The sequence below is a fragment of the Hevea brasiliensis genome, chromosome 15 (assembly GCF_030052815.1).
Source record: "Hevea brasiliensis isolate MT/VB/25A 57/8 chromosome 15, ASM3005281v1, whole genome shotgun sequence".
Taxonomy (NCBI): domain Eukaryota; kingdom Viridiplantae; phylum Streptophyta; class Magnoliopsida; order Malpighiales; family Euphorbiaceae; genus Hevea; species Hevea brasiliensis.
The window spans coordinates 76,413,163-76,428,301 of record NC_079507.1 but is presented as its reverse complement, the minus strand read 5'-3'; the positions used below and the strand labels follow the sequence as shown (position 1 = coordinate 76,428,301).

The 15,139-nt window shown below is 34.9% G+C and overlaps 1 long non-coding RNA gene across 1 annotated transcript; it reads right to left on the bottom strand.

The window, feature by feature from the left end:
• Window positions 1-355: 355 nt before the first annotated feature.
• On the bottom strand, window positions 356-8,093 carry LOC110669420 (uncharacterized). The gene is made up of 2 exons (XR_009144103.1): window positions 6,454-8,093; window positions 356-6,415 (listed from the first exon to the last, which is right to left on the bottom strand). It is a non-coding gene; the product is annotated as an uncharacterized LOC110669420 (long non-coding RNA).
• Between the last annotated feature and the right edge of the window lie 7,046 nt (window positions 8,094-15,139).

Sequence of the window (15,139 nt, the reverse complement as noted above, 5' to 3'; positions counted from 1 at the left end):
AAATGCAGAGATCAAACCAATTGCTTATGCACTTCTTTTCAGTTTTCACTATGAAATTTTCAGACAAGTCAAATATATCAACCAAGTCCTCCTATCATTGAAAAACTGCCTCTACTATTCTTGATGCTATTGTTAACTGAATTTCTTTTGCAGTCACCAAAAAGGAATTATTGTAGAGTTCTGCCAACAAACTTTGCACTTATGGGTAGGTAATTGTTGAGGTTGTGAGATAATTAGTGAATTGTAGCAGCAAGAAGAAAACTATAATTTTCTCTATAATTTTACCTTCTTCACCAAAGACTGCCCAATGCATATAGGAATAAAAATCAAGACTAGACTGTTAATGGAAATAGGGTTCAGAAGATCAATTTTGACAGCTATTAATCACATATTTATGTCAGTTAAAAAAATATAACTATTTGATAAACATGCATCACTATAATTATAATTGCAATCAACAGTCTTAAATATAGACATATTCAAATTTGAGTTATATCTCTTCCAATGACGGGCGACCTGATCCTAGCTCCGATACTTTAAAACTCTGCCTTTTGGAAGGCTTTTTGGAAGCTTCAATTGCCCAACAAAATTAAAATCTTCCTTTTGAGCATCTTCAATAAGAGACTTCCATGTAATGACTTATTGCACAGGCGTGTCCCCATGTGGCTCCGGAATGCAACTTTTGTGGTCAAAGAGAAACTTTACACCACCTTTTCTTTTCTTGCCCGAAAGCTATGTCCATTTGGCTGCACTCAAGCCTCCAGCTGCACTCATCTCTGATTGCTCATTCTAAAATGATAAATTGTTGGCTAGAAGAACTGGAAGGTATTCTTAAGCAAGCTTCTAATCGTTCAGAATTATTGCAACTAGTGGCTTTCCTTCTCTGGCAGATTTGGAAGTGTAGGAATGCACTTATCTTTAACCAGCACGCTATGAATTTCTGAGAAGTTATCGATTTGGCTTTAAAAATCAAGAAGATTTCCATTTGGCCATCTCTCCATCAGATGAACAGTTGAGAATCATCAATCTCAAGAGCTATTCTGGTCCCCTCCTCCAATGAATTTTATCAAACTAAACTTTGATGCTGCTGTGGACCATATCCACAATAGAGGTGCTATTGCAGTAGTGGTTCAAAACTGTAATTGCTGCAGCATTTGGCCCTCCATTCGGGAACCACTTATTCTCAAAAGCATTGCTTGCAAAGAAGCAACACGGCTTGCTTGTACAACAGGTTTCTCGCATATCATTGTGGAAGGAGACTCATATCATAACTCAATGTCTAGGTTCAGAATAGTGAATACGTAAGGGAAAAGTGTTAGACAGCCCTTACAGTAGATCTAACCTCGTTAATTCGAGCGCCAGTCCACTACTAATGTTTCTAGAAGTTTTGTTTATTATTCTTTTATTACACTTTATCCTAAAAATGTAATTCTAATCATACACATACAAGTAATTCATAAAAGGGTTGTTGTTTACAAACAGTTTCATATCTATAGTTTCATATCTATAGGGTTACTAATTATTTAAATGATATTTACTGGATGACTAAATTTATTTTACAAATAAATTCAATTTTAAACAACCCTAAGTTTCTATTTAACCTAATTAATTAATTTTTCACCAAATTACCCTAAAGATAATTAAACTAAGTTAATTATGTACATGTATAGTTTATTCTAATATCACATAAGGCCCAAACAATTACAATCTGATAAAGATTTCTAACATGCTAATTTATTTTACAATTATCAAGTATTAAATTAAATTTATTTTATATGCTAAGATTAATTTAATTTACAAACAAGAATAATTTTAATTTATTAAATATTTATTTAAATTAGTTATATGCAAAAGTTGGTTAAGTTAAAAACAAAGTTAATTTTAATTTATCAAATAAAAATCATATTATTACTACAATTTCATGTCAATGGTTATTCTATAAATTTAGGACTACTTACTTGCCAGTAATTGTAGTTGTCATTAGGGTAAGCTACCCTTAAAAAAGGAATTTCTCTTCTACTATAGCAATGATATCCGTGGCTTACTCCCGTTTAGCTCCACATAAGCTCCACACAAATGCCCTATTTGGTATTTACCTTAAGGCTACTTACCAATTTTGTTTGTAATAAAAAAAAAAAACTAAAGAAAATAAAGGAAGTAAGAAAATAAGAAAAAATACTAATAACAATTCACATTGGATTTTAACTCTAGTTTTCTAAAAGGTTAAAATTCCTTATTAGTTATAACTACCTAAGGGGCCAAGTCTTCTAACATAATCCAAACACTTCATAACACTTCTCGAATTAAAAGAACACAGAAAAATAGATTAAATATCAATTGAAACTTAAAAACACACAAGAACATGCATAAACATACAATTCACATATCTTGATAGATTGACAGCAGTAAGAAATCTGATTTTTAAAAAATAATTAGACATGTCTAAAAATCATGAAAAAATTACAGACAACAGCGAAACATCATACAAGATCATAAAATTTATAGACCAAACAAAACCCTAGCAGAATAGTCTACACAAATCATAACTTTTCCCAGTGACAGAATCGCACTACTTTTTTATAAAATTCATAACTCATCGACTACAATAGATATGAATGCGAAACTAATTGAAAAAGAGTCATTATATTTTGAACTTAATTTTAGATACTAGATTCGTGCAAAAATATTAGAAAACAAGGGAGATATGGGCTTCACATGTCGGGTATCCTACAAATTGGATTTTGCAAGAACCCTAACGTCAAACAGTTATAACTTGCAAAATGCAAAAAAAAATTCAGTGATTTTTGAGCCTGAAATTAATAAAATTTTGTGTAGAATATAAATATAATTTTTCTAAAATTTTTACAGATTCAAAAAATAACAAAAAGTAATAAAAAAGTGGGAGATAGAAAACTAAATATATGTAGAATTCTTATCACTTTCAAAATTTTCACATATACATAAATGTTATAAGTATATGAGACCATCTAAAGGCACATAAATATAAAAGTATAGATGTATGGCATATTTCTTGAATATTCATAATTTAGAGCATATATTTTAAAGAAATCTTAAAGCTTCCTTGAAGAAAAAGGAAGACAGAAAAAAGAAGAAAGAAAGATAGAGATGGAGTGAGAGTTTTTTTATGCGTTGTGTTGTTCTCTCCTCCCCTCTCCCCCTCTCTCTCTCTCTCTCTCTCTTCCTCTTCCTCTCTCTCTCTCTCTCCTTTTTTTCTTCTTTTGTATGAAGTATTTATAGGATTTAGGTTAAAACACTACACAACTCAACTCAACTCAACTAAACCTTTATCCCAAAAATTTGGGGTCGGCTATATGAATTCGCTTTCTCCACTCTAAACGATTTTGGGTTAAATCCTTAGAAATGTGTAATGCTTCTAGGTCATGTTGTACTACTCTCCTCCAAGTCAATTTAGGTCTACCCCTTTTTTTCTTTCTATCCTCTAACCTAATGTGCTCTCCTTGTCTAATTAGAGCTTCCGTATGTCTACGCTTCACATGACTAAACCACCTCAATCTCCCTTCTCTCAACTTATCTTCAATTGGCACCACTCCTACCTTTTCTCTAATACTCTCATTACGGACTTTATCTAGTCTAGTATGGCCACTCATCCACCTTAACATTCTCATCTCTGCAACTCTTATTTTAGACGTATACGACTCTTTCAGTGCTCAACACTCACTACCATATAACATAGTCAGTCGTATGGCTGTACGGTAAAATTTTCCTTTCAACTTATTGGGAATCTTATGATCGCATAAAACTCCCGTGGCACGTCTCCACTTCAACCAACCGGCTTTAATCCTATGACTAACATCCTCCTCACATCCCCCATCTACTTGAAGGACTGAGCCTAGATATTTAAAGTGATTACTTTAGGACAGTACCACTCCATTCAAACTAACTCCTTCCCTATCACCAGTTTGGCCTTCACTGAACTTGCAATGCATGTATTCTGTCTTTGTTCTACTTAACTTAAAACCCTTTGACTCTAGAGTACTTCTCCAAAACTTTAGCTTTCTATTGACTCCTTCTTGTGTCTCATCTATCAGAACAATATCATCCGCAAGCATCATGCACCAAGGAATACTCTCTTGTATATGTTTCGTCAATTCATCTAAAACTAATATAAAAAGGTAAGGGCTTATGGCTGATCCTTGGTGTAATCCAATTGAGATCGGCAAATCTCTTGTGTCCCTTCCCACTGTGCGCACAATAGTAGTTGCTCCTTTATACATATCTTTCAACACTTGTATATACCTAATAGATACCCTCTTTTATTCTAACACATTCCATAAGACATCTCTTGGAACACTATCATAAGCCTTCTCCAAATCAATAAAAACCATGTGTAGATCTTTCTTCACATCTCTATATTTCTCCATCAAGCTTCTAACGAGAAAGATCGCTTCTATAGTTGAACGACCGAGCATGAAACCAAGTTGATTGAGAGAGATAGAAGTATCATGACGTAGTCGATGCTCCACAACTCTCTCCCACAACTTCATAGTATGGCTCATGAGTTTAATTCTTCGATAGTTTGAGCAACTCTGTATGTCTCCCTTATTTTTAAAAATGGGTACTAAAATACTCCTCCATTCATCAGGCATTTTCTTTAAGTTTAGAATCTTATTAAATAATTTAGTTAACCATGCCACTCTCATAGTTCCCAAACACTTCTACACTTCAATTGGTATTTCATCGGGTCCACAGGCTTTACCCAATTTCATTCTCTTAAGTGCTTCATTTACTTATAAAGATCTAATCCTTCTAGTATAATTCACATTCTTTTCTATTGTTCTATAGTCTATATTCACGCTATTACCATTTTGACTATTATTAAAGAGATCATTAAAATAATTTCTCCATCTTTCTTTAATGTTCTCATCTTTCACCAACACTTTTCCTTCTCTATCTTTAATGCACCTAACTTGATTGAGATCTTGACATTTCCTTTCTCTCCTCCTTGCTAATCTATAAATATCTTTCTCCGCTTCTTTAGTTCCAAGTTTCTCATATAACTTTTCAAAGGCCTGTGCTCTTGCTTGACTAATTGTCTTTTTTGCCTATTTCTTTATTATCTTGTACTGTTCATATGCCTCATTATTATCACATTTAGGTAAGTTCTTATACCATTCACTTTTTCTCTTCACTGCCTTTTGTACTAACTCATTCCATCACCATCTCTCTTTTGAGAGTGGTCCATGTCCTTTAGACTCTCCAAGTACTTTTCTAGCTACTTCTCTAATCTTTAATGCCATATGTATCCACATATCATTGGCCTCCATATCCAACTTCCATACTTTGGACTCAAGAAGCTTATTTTTGAACTTCACTTGCTTTACTCCTTTGAACTCCCACCACTTTGTTCGAGCTACACTATTTCTTCTGACCTTATTTATTTAATCAAAATTCTCGAGTGGGCCTTATTGGTCTTAAAGAGCCCAATTAGGTCCAATTAGTTTTTTTTAATAAAATAAATTTCTAAAATTAAATTTAAACATAAATAAATTTTATTTAAATTTAATTAAACACTTTTTCTTACTCTTCAAAATTATTTTCCTCAAGAAACATACTATACATATGATTATTCATTTTTAATACTTTTAAATATATCTCACAATCATACAATTTTTTTATCATCGGATTCCTCATGGCCTTAATGCACATACTCACAAGGTCACAAAAATAAGGGTCTACACTATAAAGTTCCTCATGATGCTTCATTTTGTTGTAATCTTTATTCTTGAATGGAATTTGTATACACCTTGATGGTGTTTCAATAATGAAATTGATATCTTTCATTATATATATAAATCAACCTCATGTACTTAAAAGTTTTGATCAACTAAACCAAAATGTCTAACAATAGAGACATATATTAGCAAAAATATATTAACAGAGAGCATAGCAAAGAACAATAAAAATAAATAAATAAATAAAAAAGAAGAAGAAAGTAAACCAAGTAGGGCAAAGAACTACCCGCCGAAAAGGAACATAGCCAAATTCAAGCCAGAACTCACCTATTTAGAAATAAAATCAAACGCTGTCCCTCTTCATCTCTTTCTCAACCCCAAACCTTATATATGCCTGATCCCATTTGATGGACATATGTTTCGCATTAGCTTAAGGCAGTAGACACAGAAAGCAACTTCTCCAAAGGCAATTCCCACTACTACTCGTAAATATTACTTGCCACTTCGAGACAAAAGGTTATCTGTGTGGTTTAGGATCTAAAAACCATCTCTCATACCTTGCCAAGTAGTTTTGTTATTATTATTGGCTGCTCGGGTCCGGATTTGAACTCGAGCCTCATATGTAATGGGCTCTTTAACAGAGGAAAAATTATAAATTAAATTAAATTCACAAAATTGTCACTTGGAAAATGCAGCATGACCTTCTACTTGTTATTTGCTCATTTTTAAATCTCATGACCTTCTACTTGTTATTTGCTCATTTTTAAATCTTTTCTCCTCTATTTTCTTGTCCATGCCTCTTCTTTGCCATGCACCAAAACAAGAGAGGGGAAAAAAGAGCTTGCATGTTCAATGAAAGAAAAAAAAAAAAAAGAAAAAAAACAAATAATGGCCATCCTGATTTTTCCATCTGCAAATATATAAACATAATAAAACACCAGAAGTTCCTATTTAATCAATATATGCATGCATATTTCTGTTGTACCTCACAGAAGTTTAAATCTATTCTTTAATAAATAAAAGTTGAAACTCAAGGTCCAGACATTTTAAATCGTCAATTGAATATTAATTTCACAGTTGAAGCGAAATCGGCTTACCCTTGGGAGAATCAGAAATCTTAAAGCCTTTTGCCACTGCCAGCCGCTTCCTTCGCCATGGCCGGAAAATAAATGAAGAGTACTCAGAGGTGCGCGACATTAAGAGGAGTACTCTGCAGCCTGTCAAGCACCTGGAAACATCACAATTCAGGCAAATCAAGCCTCCAAAGGTTCCATCACCATGTTTTCCTACCTAGATTTTCTGGCTTTTTGAAGCAAAAACAATGCCTTGGAAGGCTTTTCTGCGGGTTAAATGAAGGTGACGAAGCATGAGCCTTACCAGCGCTAATTGATTTCTCTGATCTAATCTACTTTCTTTCCGTCATCGTCGACATGCCGTCCCCCTCACCACACCATTATCACTTGGAAAGTACCTTCTTCTCACTCCTTACTACTCTGACTCCCCCATTTGCTCCATCTCACTCTTTCTCTGGCTCGTCTCCTCTCTGAAAACGACCGATAGTAGCTTTCTCCGTCTGTGAGACCCAATTAAATGACCAAAGCACGCCCAGAAAACATCTCCATTAAATTCTCATGTTTGCCCACACACGATAGCACGTAACAGCAACAGACTGGAGGGCATTTTAGTCACTTCAATCTAGCCGCTTACCGTATCATGGTACAATAATAAGCCGAAACAGGGCGTAAAGAAAAGAGACACAGCTGTTGGCAATTACAAAGGTTAAACTCAGGGGAGAGGCAGAGGAGAAAACAGAGTAATTGGCAATTAATCACTTGTCATGAAAATGACTAATCATACTTATCCAGAAGATTCAAACTTGAAACCTTCTGGTTGAAATCTCCATCTTTCACAGTTCGGCTGTCCACTTACAAGAGTAACTCATGCTTTGATTTCGGTATATAAATTTCTTTTGGGAAATAAGAAATCCCGACACAAGTGAAGGGATGAGATGAGTCGACAAGCAATCATGCAAACTTCCACTATAAATGTAATAAAGACGAGCCAATTATAATTCATTGAAGCCCTTTAACGTAAGAGCATCATCTACTTGCCTCAATCTCATCCTCTTCTCTTTTCTGCAATGCAAAAGATGATGGTTCAATGTCTCTATCACTTTTATTTTCCTGCCATATCCATGTCCCCTGCTTTCCCTAGTGTGCACAATTTCTTCTGGCTAGCTATTTTTTTATTTCCCACAACAGTTTACTTTCTTGTTAATTATTGTGGTGGGTAGACCCCAGCATTCTTTTTCTATTCCTGTCTTATTATTTGGCTAGTTTAATTAATCATAAGAAGCAGAAACATATGAAATTATATGACAGTAATATCTAGTAATTGCATTTGTTAAAAGAGATGTTGGAGAAAAACCTCCGTTCGTTTTTTTTTTTTTTAATCTCAGCTATGAGTATAAGTTTTTATCAACAAAGTAAAAATTCCTAATCATTGATTAACAATGTCTTAATTACAGCCAACTAGGTTGTAACTGTAAGGAGGGGGCGTAAATATCATCCATTAGAATTATATAAAATGCACCAGGTAATGCCCAGAAAAGATGGTGGAGTCACAATGGTTTCACTTAAGTACCACCTCCTTAGACAGCATTTCCTAGACATGCACTTCATACAATCCTAATAGAATCAAACCACTGGTAAGTACCGTCTTCCCATAACACTACCACGGTACTAAGGATTTATGCCACAAAGGCATAGATAGACAGGAGTCGCCACCCGGGTAATAACCGGGACATATTCAGTGTTTCTTCCGAGGGTCATGGATGGCAACTTACTCCTTGCAGAGTTTCCACAACCGTCATTACCATAGCCCAATGTCTAGGTTCGGGATAGTGGGTACGTAAGGGGAAGGTGTTAGGCACCCCTTACGCCTGGTCTAACCTCGTTAATTCGAGTGCCAGTCCTCTACTAATGTTTCTAGAAGTCTTGTTTATTATTCCTTTATTAAACTTTATCCTAAAAAATGCAATTCTAATCCTACACACGCAAGTAATTCACAAAAGGATTGTTGTTTACACACAATTTTCATGCACAAGTAATTCCTATCTATGGGGTTGCTAATTATTTAAATGATATTTACCAGATGACTAAAATTAATTTATTATTGGGAATTTAATTTACAAATAAATTCAATTTCAAATAACCCTATGTTTCTATTTAACCTAATTAATTAATTTTCACCAAGTTACCCTAAGGATAATTGAACTAAGTTAATTATGTACATGTGTAATTTATTCTAATATCACATAAGTCCCAAACAATTACAACCTAATAAAGATTTCTAACATGCAAATTTATTTTACAATTACCAAGTATTAAATTAAATTTATTTTACATGCCAATATTAGTTTAATTTATAAACAAGATTAATTTTAATTTACAAAGTATTTATTTAAATTAATTACATGCAAAAGTCAGTTAAATTAAAAACAAAGTTAATTTTAATTTACCAAATGAAAGTTCTATTATTACTACAATTTCATGCCAATGGTTATTCGAGAAGTTTAGAGCTACTTACTTGTTGATAAATGCAGTTGCCATTGGGGCAAGCTACCCTTAAAAAAGGGTCTTCTCTTCTAGGATGGCAATGATATCCCTGGCTTACTCCCGTTTAGCTCCATATAAGCTCCACGCAAATGCCCTCTTTGGTAAGTACCTTAGAGCTACTTATCAATTTTGTTTGTAATAAAAAATAAAGAAACTAAAGAAAATAAAAGAAATAAAGAGACAGAAACTAAACATGTGCAGAGTTGTGTATCCCCTCAAATTAAACATGATTACATGATCCATATGAACATATAGAATAAATTGAAGACAAAGAGCATAGAATTAAAATATTGTGTGGCATAGATCTTGAAAAGAAAACAATAAAAAACTGACCTTATAGAAATCTTGTATGCAAATCTTCTTGAAGAAAAGAAAAAAAAATAAGAAAGAACTCAAAGAGTCTTGAATATCTCTAAATTTCCTATAGCTCTGAATTTTCTCTTCCTCTTTCCTCCCATCATCCCCTTCTTCTCTTCTCTAGTAGGGTATTTATAGGGTTTTGGGAGAGAAGTGTGATAGGGTTTGGAGTTTTAGGATGATAAAGTTTAGATGACTTGAACGACTACAATTGCAGAATTCGAATAAGGCTAGGATATGGGTGAGGTGTTTCAACCAATAGGAAGACAGGAAAAAATGGAAGGCACCAATAGGGAATGAGGAAGAGGTGTGGTAGGATTTGGAGTCTTAGGATGATAAAGTTTAGATGACTTAAACAACTACAATTGCAGAATTCGAATAAGACTGGGATATGGATGAGGTGTTTCAACCAATAGGAAGACAGGAAAAAATGGAAGGCACCAATAGGGAATGAGTAAGAGGTGTGGTAGGATTTGGAGTCTTAGGGTGATAAAGTTTAGATGACTTAAACAACTGCGATTGCAGAATTCGAATAAGACTGGGATATGGGTGAGGTGTTTCAACCAATAGGAAGACAGGAAAAAATGGAAGGCACCAATAGGAAGTAAGGAAGAGAGTGGGGCCAAGGAGGAGAGAGATATTTTGTTATTTTAATTTTTAGAAAATAATTAAATGGGTCTCATTTAAAATTCCTAACTAGGCTTTCTTAGGCCCATGGAGCCCAATTAAACTTAATTAGATTTATTTAAAAAACTACCCATATTAAATTTAAACAAAATAAAATTTTATTTAAATTTAATTAAATTAATTTTCCCAAAATTTTATTATTATTTTTATTTTTTCAAGATCATGCCATGAAATTAATAATTCAGCTCAATGCCTCCAATTACATCTTACAGTCATATAATTTTTCATCATCGGGTTTCCCACGGCCTCAATGCACATACTCATCACAAAATAAGGGTCTACAGTTTGCCCCCCACTTTGGCGAAAGTTGAAATCAATGCGAAAGCATTGCTCAAGTTTCGTCAAAGTGAAACTCGAATTTCTAATAACTATGAAACATTGGCTATGAGGATCAAGTATATCTTGCTCAGTCGACATACTCTATATTATGAGACTAGCTACGGTCTCATAACAGTAATAACTGTGTCATGTGAAAAATGAGTGTATCTTGCTCTGTTGATACACTCTGCGTTATGAGACTAGCTACGGTCTCATAACAGTGATAACTGTGTGATTTGAAATATTGTGGATTCGTATTTAGGACCGCAGTCCTAAACTACCTACGTATCCCCCTCGCTATCCTGAGGAAGAATCAGACCCACTCGTAGTTCGACACTTGAAACTGTGGTGATGCATGTTCTTCTACGCCTTACACACTTACAGGTGACATGTTGATGCGTGTTCTTCTACGCCTTACACAACTATGCCATGTGCCCTAAACAAAGTCTAAGGACTTACCAAAAAACATCTGTCATGAAATGTTATGGGTTCGTATTTAGGACCACGATCCTAAACTACCTACGTATCCCCCTCGCTATCCTAAGGAAGAATCAGATCCCCTCGTAGTTCGACACTTAAAACTGTGGTGATGCATGTTATTCTACGCCTTAAACACCCACAGGTGACATGTTGATGCATGTTCTTCTATGCCTTACACAACTATGTCATGCGCCCTAAACAACGTCTAAGGACTTACCAAAAAATATATGATTTGAAAAAATTGAGATGACTGGGTCTCAAAACTCTTTTTATAATTTTTGTGCTTCTTGTATGCTGCTTCCTATCATGGGCATGCTAATTTTGCTAGAGATTCTAAAAAAAACTTAGTCCTCTGAGACCTCTTTTTGCAAAAACTTTCTTTTAGCCTCAAAATTTTTTGAGGAAAATTATTCACCGAAAAGACTTCCTTAAAGTCACAATACAATTGCTCTCTAATTTTTCTTTTTTCTTCTCTACCCCCATGGTTTCTGCCTTGACTCATTTCTCTTCCATGAACTCTTTTCTCTGTGCCCTAACTTTTGCCTGAAATGCCCTTTTGGGTTTTCATCTCAGCGGGCTTGCTCTAACTTTTGCCTAAGTGGCCCTTTTGGGTTTTCTACCTAGAGAGCTTCTTCTTTTTTTTTTTTTTTTTTTTGAAATTAGACAATTACCAGGGCATTCATATCAAGCACCTATCTTGTCATGCTCAGAAGACATAGATTAAATCAAAATAATGCAGTTCAATTACTTAATCATTTGATGTATTCCTCAAGACACAAACATTTACGATCATAATTAAATAAAACCATCCCTAGTCAATGCAATAAAAACTTCTTTATTTATTCAGGTACACCATTACTCCCTCTTACATTTAGTTTTGCCAAATTTCTAACCTTCCAAAGTTAGAAATAAACTTTATAACCTGCCAAAAGGCCTTTTCAGGTTTTCCATCCAGATCTTCTCTCATCTCTCCTTTTGCCTAGACTGCCTTTTGCAGGTTTTCAATCTAGCATTTTTTTTCTTTTATTTTCTTTTTTTTCTTTGACCTTTATTTTTGCCTAGACCGTCTTTTGTAAGTTTTCAGCCTAGCGGGCCTATCTCACACAAAGTACCGTTTGAGCTTGTCTAAGTTGACTGGTTCTTGAAATTCATTCCCATCCAGTTCTGATATTCTTACAGTAGCAAGATCTTTTTGACTATGTGTGGACTATCCTAGCTTGGGTTAAGCTTTCCTCTTAAATCAAAAGGGATGGGCCGAGCTTATTTCAAAACCATGTCTCCCTCTTTGATCTTTCTTGGCTTCACCTTCTTATTAAAGGCTCTAACTATCTTCCTCTGATAAGCTTGCATATGATACAAGGCTCACATCCTCTTTTCATCAATCAAAGCTAATTCTTCATATCTCTTCTAAGCCCACTCATTTTTTTAGGATCTTAGCTTCTAGCATCACTCTTAAGGATCTGAGCTCTCGCTTAATGGATAGCATTGCTTTAGTCCCATACACTAAAGAGAATGGAGTTGCCCCCGTGGATGTCCTTGCAGTACTACGATAACCTTAAAGAACATAAGGGAGTTTTTCAGGCTTATCCTTATATGTTTTGAACATTTTTTCCCAAGTAGAACCTTTCCATTCATATGGGGACCACACATTCCTGCATGTATTTCTTTCATTATTTGCTCAGCCTATTTTTCTATCACACATAAGAGTTTGTAGAATTACCCCCCAGCTAAAGTAAGTTGAGCAGCTAATTTATGAATTATTGCTCTATCTCTTTTGTAGGCTTATTGCGAGTATTCTCCCACTTCCAGAGACCTCCTTATGTCTTCATATCATTTTCCTTCTCCCTCTAGGTCCACAGGTGCCACTATTAATTCTTCATAGCATGAAATTTTACTCCTCATTAGGATAACTAGCCAAGTCAACTTTTGATCATTCTTTTCCTATGGGGACATTAGCTTGGCTTGGGAATCAGCCATCTAATTTTAAGCTCGAGGCATGTGCTTCTTGGTACTTTATTAACAAGGCTATAAATTTATCTCTTTCTTCTTGGGTTAAATCTTCAGCTAACTTAATGTCTTTAGGATTATTTGTTGTACCCAAATTAATAGAGATCGATTTCGATGCATTAATAAAAACTAATTCTAAATGATTATGAATGCCATGCATATGCCCATTAGAATAAACATCAAACAAGTAAGCAAAAGGACTGGTCATGTTGTTGATCTTCGCCTTAAAATCAGCATCAAGTACATCAAAAATGGAAACATCTGTATCACTACTATGAGCATTACAAAAGACAAGCTCAAACTTAGGAGTGTAACTTTAGGTGCTTAGCTTTCCATGCTTTCCTTAGATCAATGGTCTTGATTTTCTGCTTTAGCACTTTCACATGTAGTAACCCCTAATCATATGTCTAGATAATTGCCCCTCTCTTTCAAGAACTTAGGAGGTTTTGACTCTTTTTCCTCTTTAGTTGGCTCATAGCCCAAACCATACCTTGTGATCTACCCCTTCATTTCAAGAAAAGTCACCAAACCATCTATACTTTCTTCTAGGCCTGTGCTAAGAAAAAACTTCATCCCTTTCTTCATAGTAGCCACCTTTAGATCCATCTAGTTTTTATAGATCCCAACAACTTGAATATCAAACACTAGTGGAACTGAACCATCTAGTTGTAATGCAACTACCTCCTCATCAAAATTGATCAAAACACCTAAAGGACACTCATCATAGCTAGAATTATCACAAATGTCAACAACCATTATAGACTGAGGTTCATTGGGCTTTTGGATGGGTTGGATAGGTTCACTGGGCTTTTGGATAGGTTGGATAAGTTTATTGGGCTTTTGGATGGGTTGGATAAAGTCAATAATTCTGTTAGGGTTATTTGGGGTGATGTAGATCATGTAGAGACCTGGTGTAGGTGGAAATTTTGGCTAGGCATGGGGCTTTTGGGTTGATTTTCTGGGTCAATTATCCTTTTGGCATCAATTAGGTCTTAGATATCATGCTTAAGTTGAAAGCATCAGTCGGTGTCATGATTGTGGGCTTGGTAGAACCGGCAACATTGGTTGATATCATAGCTAGGTGGGAGTGGATTTGGTAGTGGTCTGGGTGCTAAGAGCTGTAGGAGGTCTTGAACTTTGAGATGCTCCAAAACTTAGGATAAGGGTTGGCAGATTTGGAAAAAATCTCCTTAGGGTGTGAAACACAATTTGAACCTCAATAACTTTAATGCCACTTAATTGGCCTACCTCGGGGCCTCTTTCTAAAGTTGACCACAATTGTCTCTTCTAGCTCAAACATCTTGGCGTTCAATATTTCATAAAGCACGGCCATAGTTTTTTCCATCTTAAGTAGTGCAGGAGAAATCCTTACTAATTTCTTCCATTCCCTAACCCAAGTGACCTAATTGGAAGTCTCTTTGGTGTGTTTTGAGGCTATGTTTGCTAAAAAAAAATAGGATTTAAGGGTTAACCTAAGCATACTATGTACATGAATGCAATGCATGAATGAACCTTTTTTTTTTTTCTTTTTTTTCTTTTTTTTTCTTTTTCTTTTTTTTTTTTGCCTTTACTTTTACAAAACCAAAACTGAACCATACCAATAGAACTAAAACTAAACCAAAACCAGACCATATAAATTGAACTAAAATTGGACCAAAGACAAAATTAAAACCAAAGACAAAAAAAAATCTCAAGAACTGAATTTTCGCCTCCTTATACCTTCAACTCTCACGTGCAGGGTAAGAAAAAATTCTATCCTAGGCTACGGTACACTGGACACACCAACAGGGGATGGTCCAGGACAATCATTCCCTCACAAACAAAGGATTTATATCCTTAAAGTTTAACCATAAGTAAGCATCCTCTTGCTTAACATGGGTTTTGAAATGGACTTGGGCCTATACACACATTGGGCCTATGCATAGGCCTAGGTTCATCTCAACTACCACTAGAACTTAT